The sequence below is a fragment of the Pseudophryne corroboree genome, chromosome 8 (assembly GCF_028390025.1).
Source record: "Pseudophryne corroboree isolate aPseCor3 chromosome 8, aPseCor3.hap2, whole genome shotgun sequence".
Taxonomy (NCBI): domain Eukaryota; kingdom Metazoa; phylum Chordata; class Amphibia; order Anura; family Myobatrachidae; genus Pseudophryne; species Pseudophryne corroboree.
The window spans coordinates 432,254,321-432,263,162 of record NC_086451.1 but is presented as its reverse complement, the minus strand read 5'-3'; positions in this window follow the sequence as shown (position 1 = coordinate 432,263,162).

The window sequence follows — 8,842 nt, the reverse complement described above, 5'->3', positions numbered from 1 at the left end:
AAAGTTGTTCGCCGGAACTTTGAAGAGTTTACTGACATGGCTTTCTCAAGGATAATTACACTTCCTGAGTCTAACAATGCCTCTTTTCAGTTGCTCTCCATAAAAATTACACACATTTGTTTTTTCCGGTTCAGTATAGTAACCTGGCAAAGAAAGGCAACATCACATTGCATGAATTCTTGAACAACTGGGCAATTAGCAATAACATGTCCTGGCATACCACACCTAAAACATTTAAGCCTCCAGGCCCAGTACCCACAGGCGCTCCATTTTTAAGTTCTCTTAACCGCACAACACCCTTCCCCCACGGAACAATCCTACCAGATTTAACTGAAGTGTGCTGTCGCAGAACTAGGGGGTGCATCGGTGCAGTCAATAGTTCCTTTGCTGACAGATACCACTCCACCACCTACTAACTTGTTATCTGTGTTAGGTGCCCATGGCTCACCCACTTGATCAAAACCACAGGCAAGGACCTCTAACAACAGTCCATAACAACTCTTTCAAACATCTAAGGACTGGTTAATGTCTCCGGTTGTAACAATTTATTGGTCAGGTGCAGTTGTTGAGCTCGATTTGTGGATCTGGTGGTAGACGGTGGTGAACAGCAGTCAAGGCATCACACAAGTCTAAGGTTTCTGGTGCAACTGGCCACAGCCACTTTTATTGAACCAGAAAAATAAAAGCTCAAAATAAAACACCTCGCCTGTTCGGGACTAACTAAACAGAAACATTCCTCACTATCCATTATAAGTTTTAGCAGGTATAGCTCACTTGTAGCCAGGGGCAAGGCCGTAACTAGGTGTGTGCAGAAGGTGCATTGCCCACAGTGCATTTGCCCTGTGGGCGCACCTTCCACATACACCCCGAGTGGCCGCATATTCCCCCTGCTGACAGCCGCACCTCCCAATCCCCCTCCCCTGTGTGCTCTTGCATCATCTGGCGCCAGTGTCGGACTGGGGCAAGAAGGTCCCACCGGGGAATGCACTGACAGGAGCCCATACAGGGTCTTTAAATACACCATAGTCCTGTGCAGTACAATGTAACCTTATACTGCACGCAGGCCTGGCGCTACCCGCTCAGCAAAGGGATGCAAAGCAGGTAGGCGCCAGGGTTGGAGAGGCGCTCTCCCTGCTTTGCATCCCTGCTGCTGCGGTTGCCGGCTGCTGTGCCTGTCACACTGTTTGACAGGCAGCGGAGCAGGCAGCATGAAGCTTCCCCCTACCCCCCCTGGCAGTGTCACCTTCAGTCCAGCGTCTTTGTGTGTCCAGCCCGAAAAGGGGCAGGGCTTACCGGCGCTGAGGGGCGGAGCTACACAAGATCATGGCCATGCTGCAGAGGAAGACAGAAGGCAGAATACAGAGCCGGCCAGCCAGATGGTGAGTTGAGGGATAGTGAGTGAGAAAGTGTGAGTGAGTGTGAGTGTCTACAGAATGTGTGTATTTGTACTGTATGTGTGTAATATATGGAAAGTATGTGTGTGTATGTATATGTGTATGTGGTGTATGTGTGACTGTGCAGCATAATGTGTGTAAGCGGCACTGGTACAGGGGGTGTTACATGTAAGCGTCACTGGTACAGGGGGTGTTACATGTAAGCGTCACTGGTACAGGGGGTGTTACATGTAAGCGGCACTGGTACAGGGGAAGTTACATGTAAGCGTCACTGGTACAGGGGGTGTTACATGTAAGCGTCACTGGTACAGGGGGCGTTACATGTGTTAGCGGAACTGGTACAGGGGGCGTTACATGTGTTAGCGGAACTGGTACAGGGGGCGTTACATGTGTTAGCGGAACTGGTACAGGGGGCGTTACATGTGTTAGCGGAACTGGTACAGGGGGCGTTACATGTGTTAGCGGAACTGGTACAGGGGAAGTTACATGTAAGCGTCACTGGTACAGGGGGTGTTACATGTAAGCGTCACTGGTACAGGGGGCGTTACATGTGTTAGCGGAACTGGTACAGGGGGCGTTACATGTGTTAGCGGAACTGGTACAGGGGGCGTTACATGTGTTAGCGGAACTGGTACAGGGGGCGTTACATGTGTTAGCGGAACTGGTACAGGGGGCGTTACGTGTGTAAGCGTCACTGGTACAGAGGGCGTTACGTGTGTAAGCGTCACTGGTACAGAGGGCGTTACGTGTGTAAGCGTCACTGGTACAGGGGGCATTACGTGTGTAAGCGTCACTGGTACAGGGGGCGTTACGTGTGTAAGCGGCACTGGTACAGGGGGCATTACGTGTGTAAGCGGCACTGGCGCAGGGGGCGTTACATGTAACCGTCACTGGTACAGGGGGCGTTACGTGTGTAACCGTCACTGGTACAGGGGGCGTTACGTGTGTAAGCGTCACTGGTACAGGGGGCATTACGTGTGTAAGCGTCACTGGTACAGGGGCCGTTATGTGTGTAAACGTCACTAGTACAGGGGGCATTACGTGTGTAAGCAGCACTGGTACAAGGGGCGTTGAGTGTGTAAGCGTCACTGCTGCAGGGGGCGTTACATGTGTAAGCGTCACTGTTGCAGGGGGTGTTACGTGTGTAAGCATCACTGCTGCAGGGGGAGTAACGTGTGCAAGTGCCACTACTACAGGGGGCGTTGTGTATAAGCGGCACTACCACAGGGGGCGTTACGTGTGTAAGCGGCACTACTACAGGGAGCATTATGTGTAAAAGCATTATGTGCGCTGTCCCTTTGTAAAGTATGGGAGGGTGCAAATTTATAGTTTGCAGGGGGGTGCCGACCACCCTAGCACCGGTCCTGACTGCACGGGACTATAGATCCAGACTGTGCACTATGATCAGGTTCTAGGCTGTGCACTGTTCCCTAGAGAAGAGGGTGGGCCCTCAGGTAGTGGGGCCCACTGGGGGTTTCCCCTGTACCCCTGTGGGCTAGTCCAACCCTGTCTGGCGCCCGCAGCCAAGCTCTGACCAGCGAAAGCCTCTGTCGCATACAGTCAGTGGCAGCACTGGCTATCACTAAATCCCCCATTTGCTGTGCTCCCATGGCCCGCCCATGTATACTGCGCTCCCGCAGCCCCCCCCCCCCTTGGCCCCCGTGTGCTGTGCTCCCACAGCCCGCTCCCTCTCTTGGCCTTCAGTGCAGTGTACAGAGGGAGCGCTAGGTCAGGATACGGCAGCAGCACAGCCACAGGAAGAAGGAGAAATCATGTAAGTGGCTGCATAAACACTACACTACATTACACTACACTACACTACACTACATTACACCCTAAAGGTAGGGGGGGATGTAAGGTGCTCTACCTGCCGTAATGTGTAAAAGGGGACTCTGCCTGCCGTAATGTGTAAAAGGGACTCTGCCTGCCGTAATGTGTAAAAGGGGACTCTGCCTGCCGTAATATGTAAAAGGGAGCTCCACATGCTGTAATGTGTAAAAGGGGACTCTGCCTGCCGTAATGTGTAAAAGGGAGCTCCACATGCTGTAATGTGTAAAAGGGGACTCTGCCTGCCGTAATGTGTAAAAGGGACTCTGCCTGCCGTAATGTGTAAAAGGGAGCTCCACATGCTGTAATGTGTAAAAGGGAGCTCCGCCTGCCGTATTGTGTAAAAGGGAGCTCCATCTGCCGTAATCTGTAAAAGGGTGCTCTGCCTGCTGTAATGTGTAAAACAGGGCTCTACCTGCCGTAATGTTTATAAGGGGGCTCTACCTGGCATAATGTGTGATAGGGGCTCTACCTGAATTAATGTGTAAAATGGGGCTCTACCTGGCGTAATATGTGACAGGGGCTCTACCTGGCGTAATGTGTAAAAGGGGCTCTGCCTGGTGTAATGTGTGTAAGTGGCACTACTGTGCGGCGTAATTCGAACAATGGAGACTACTGTGCAGTGTAATATGAATTGGTATTATTTTATTGCTATGCCTCTTCCCCATGAAGCCACGCCATACATTTTGGTTGCATGCCTCCGGCGCACACTGTCCCTATTTTACATATGGGAGGGGGCGCCGATGCTGTTTCTTGCACACAGTGCTAAAATGTCTAGTTACGGCACTGCCCAGGGGTGTAGCGAGGGTGACTCCAGTGGAGCGCGAGCTACGGGCACGGAAAAAGTTAGAGGGCACATTGCTGCCCACCAGCCCCCCTTCCCGTGGGCTACTCTACTGGCAGCCACAAAGCCGGAGGAGGAGAAGCAGAGGTGGCGCAGACTGACACGGACTCTGAGTCTAGATAGGGAACAGGGCAGGCCAGAGACGGAAACAGGAGACACTGACAGCCAGCACATACCTGAGCTCTGCAGGCCCTCTTTCTATGTCTCACTGTCTGCTTGTAGCTGTGCAGCAGGGTTAATTTTGTCCTGCGGCACCACTCTTTTCCCCCATTGCTGCAGCACCTCTCTCTGGAAGCTGCAGCACATGTCTCTTCTTCAGATGCTGCAGCAGCTCTCTCTGCCCCTGCTGCTGTAGCACCTCTCTCTGCCCTGGCTGACGCAACACTTCTCTCTACATTGATGCTGCAGCACCTCTCTCTGACCCATCTGCTGCTGCATCTCTGCAATAGAAGCTGCAGCACATCACTGTCTCGCAGGCTGTTGCAGCACCTCTCTTTGCCCTTCAGGCTGCTGTGGTGCAGCTCTCTCTGCTACTCAGACAATTCTGGGACGTTATTTTTATTGAAGCCTAGTTGGATTATCAGGGATTGTAATTCTGGGGTATTATTTTTACTGCAGCATTGAGTGATCATCAGATCTGGGGGGGGGGGTCACATTTGGCCTTTATTTTCATTGAGGAATAGGGGGGTTGTGAGGTCAGGTCGGTCGGGGCATAGATATTGTTTTTAATTTATTTCAATTAAACAAGTAAAGATTTATTTCAATTAAACAAGTAAAGAGTTAAATACAGCTACTTCCATTGCGGCTCTACCATGGTCTAATGTGTATAAGGGGCTCAACCATAGTGTAATGTGTATAATGGGTTCTACTGTGTGGCATAACATGTATAACAGGCTCTAGTGTGTGGCATAACATGTATAAAGGGTGCTACTGTGTGGTGTAATGTGAATAATGGACACTACTGTGCGGTGTTATATGTATTGGTACTATTCTGTGGCCACACCCCTTCCCAATGAAGCTATTATTTATTTATTATTACCAGTTATTTATATAGTGCATACATATTCCGCAGAGCTTTTCAGAGAATATTTTGCCATTCACATCAGTTCCTGCCCCATGGGAGCTTACAATGTACATTCCTTACCCCACACACACAATTGGGAGCCAATTAACCTACCAGTATATTTTTGTATTGTGGGAGGAAGCCGGAGTACCTGGAGGAATCCCATGCAAGCACGGGGAGAATATATAAACTCCACACAGTTAGGGCCATGGTAGGAATGACCTCAGTGCTGTGAGGCAGTAATGCTAACTATTACACCATCTACACTGCCTCTAAATTGTTGTTGCAAGTGTTCGGCACGCACTGATCCTATTTTAAACATGGGGGGCACCCAAAGGAAACTTTCGCCCTGAGCTCCACAAGGTCTAGAACCTGCCCAGTCACTAATTTAGGATTTTTAAATATTTTTTCTTTTCAACACCACATATTGGCTAGGCTCCAATTCAGTGCATGGGAGGAGGGCACCAAAACATACCCTTGCTCCGGTTACCATGGTGCCTAGCTACACTTCTGCTTGTACCAAATGTAGCTTTATTTCACAGAGACTCTGCAGCCTCTTTCACTTAGGCAGATATAGAATAAATGTGCAGCCTGACAGACTTTTATCACACTCACACATGTAAAAATGCTAATTAGCCCAATCTTAGTCTAGAGGCCATGAAGATCTGGAAAGGGCCTAATGGATGGAGCCCATCCTTACTTTGCATCCATAACCCCAGGAACACTTAGCTAGCTTTAACCAAAGACCAAAGCTCTTAGTAACACAACTCATTTTTCTGGTGTTTAAAGGCATGTAGATCAGAAAACTGAGAGATATATGAATATGAGCAAGGGGGACAATTTTAGTGAGGGGTATACTGCATTGAGCCAATGAATCACAACTACTGTACATTTCATTGGGCAAAAATCAGGAGCTTTACACGTATGCCCAGTCCATTTCACCCTTAATCAGTTATGAGGGCAATTCTTCCTCTTTGAAACAGCGTAGCTACTAACACAGTGATTGTTACAGATATGTAGCATCAAGGGCTAGTTTTAGCCACAGAATGCAGTACATTATCAAGTTGGTTGCAGATGCAGTCACATTGCATGCATGTAAATATATGCGGGTCTTCGCCCATATTCAGAGTTGGCCGTACTGCTATATCCATCCGCTTGTGACAGTAACCATTATCATCCTTGTCGTTGGTGCAAGAGATCTGTCTGAAATCAGTATGTACAATTCTGCATGAACAGCAATACAGCCGCTGCAGTCTCATCCTACTCAGCTTACAGTACACAATGTTGCCACCATGTTACACCCAGTCTATAAGCATAGATGTGGCTTGGATGTGCAGGACTCTGAATCGTTCATAGATCCCCAAAGATGCACAACTGCAAAAACAGACTTGGCTTTCAACTCATAAACCTGGTAGTCACTTCTTTCACCTGGATAGCTCTATATCGGAAGAGCTTTTCCAGCAGGTAAGTATTCATTCATGTTGTGTGTGCAGGGATTGGTATTGCAGAGTTATACAGGCACACACCAGCAGATGACTCAGACTATGAGCAGCCCGGTTACTTAACCAGTGGTGTTGGTTTATTGATAGATAACAGGTATAGCTGTACTCACTGTTACATGTACACTGTTGAAGCAGCAGAACTTGAGCGCAGCAGGCTTTCCTACAGCTCACCAGCCGGTAGTAGTGCAGGGATGCTGGAACAGCTTTATAGCAAGTTATCTCAGGTCATAGGAGCTACGGTAAGCAGGAGCCTTCTGTCTCCCACTATGTCACACTACACAGTCTCAAGATGGCCCCTGCACATGCTCAGCAGAGATCTATTTGGCCATCTTGGGATTGGGCATGAAGCCTCCCTAGAGAACCAGAAGAATGCAGTAGCTAAGTCCTCTTTCAACAGATATATTCTGCCGTTCAACCTACAGCTGCAACAGTCACAATAGGTATTGGCACCTAGACCTACAGATGCTGGGTGCAAGAGATCCATTTGCAACAAGTCTCCCTTCTCCCTGCGCATGCCTCAAACCAGCATGAAAGACTGGCTACATGGCCATGACATTCCCATGACTCTTCCGTGAGACGTCTCTTCTTCAGGCAATCACAAAGTAGCTGTCCAGCAGTCACCCAGAAATGCTCACTTCATGGGTGGATAGACCTGGCAATACAAGGAGCGATCTGGATACTCTCGTATCCACCATCATAATGCGTGTGCGTGGGGCAAGGCATGCACAGTCTGCAATTGCTTATAGCAGCTCATGCCCTTTCATCCGGTAATCACGAAAAGTTACCATGGCCAGAGCTGTGCTAGAAACAGAATCAGGGCCTCAACCTGCCTCCACACTGCTACTTTATGCACATACTGTATTACAATACAATAATATGGAATACATACAATATCCCAGTGATCACATGACAGACTGCAGCATCCTGAAACTGAAGATGCGGTCATTGGAGGGGGCAAGTATTTCTACCCGTCCCCATCCTAACCCTAACGCTCAGAGGGTGGCCGCTAGGGCTAACCCACCAGGGGTCTCTGCTGTGGCTAACCCTCGTGCCTAACCCTAACCCCCCGGGCCATATCCCTAAGACTGAACCCCAATACTCACCTTCAGCATCCCATCTGTCAGTGATCTGGCACCAGTCTCCTGTGTGGTGTCGGGATACTGGGGTCAGTCACCTGACCGCTGGCATCCCGGCAGGCGGGATGATGAACGCATCCCAATACCACAAACCAGATGCGCTGCACCAATAATAGTCATAGGGGGGAATTCAAATGTTTGAAAAGTCGGTTGGGTGTCTGTTTTTTCCTGTCTGTTAGATAGGAGGAAACAGACACCCAACTGACGTTTCAAACAATTGAATATCCCCCATAGAATAGATTCATTAGAAAAAAGTTATCTCTTCCCATTTTGTGCGGTGAAGGTGGCTTTAACCACAATAGCCAAAGGGTCCCCTCTGCAAGTTCACATATGGGAGCTGATTCCAGGGATAATATTTGTTTTTTGGTTGGTTTTGCCAATTGCATCAATGCAAAATAATACATCTACAGAAATGTGACAGACAGACCAGGAAATCGCCTCTTAAACATGATACCTGACCACAACTTACGCTGAAAGTCTCCGGCACGCTGAGTGATAGTACATAATGAGTGTAAGGTAGGTCATACAAAGATCAAACAAAACAACTGGTTTCGCTACTCTGACTTTCTTTAGCTAATTAACAATAGCATTAGAAACAGAGTGGCTTACTTCAGACGTACAGGCTACATTCTGTATTTGCATACTTAATATTACCTCAAATGAAATGAATTGCAACATTAAAACAATTGTGATATCGGAAGCTCTAATCAATTATGGTCACAGTCCAGTAATACTCCATACAAATTGAAATACAATAAGCAATTAAATTCTACAAATAAACAAACAAGCTGACTTCTTGTTAAACTTAAGGCTCACATAACTGACACAAAGGTAGACATTGGTCCTAAGTTATATAATTGGAAATTGTTATTATTCACATAATGCAGTACACATTATACTGTATAAACATATCAAGATGGGCACGGATACGGGGGACAGGCAGGGGCGTACATAGAACTTTGTGGGCCCCATAGTAACATTTTGAAGGGGCCCCTGGCTCAATGCTTCTAAAGAAATACCTCTTGCACGAGTTGTTAATTTATGCCCTAAAATAGCGCCCTACTTCATTTTCTGAA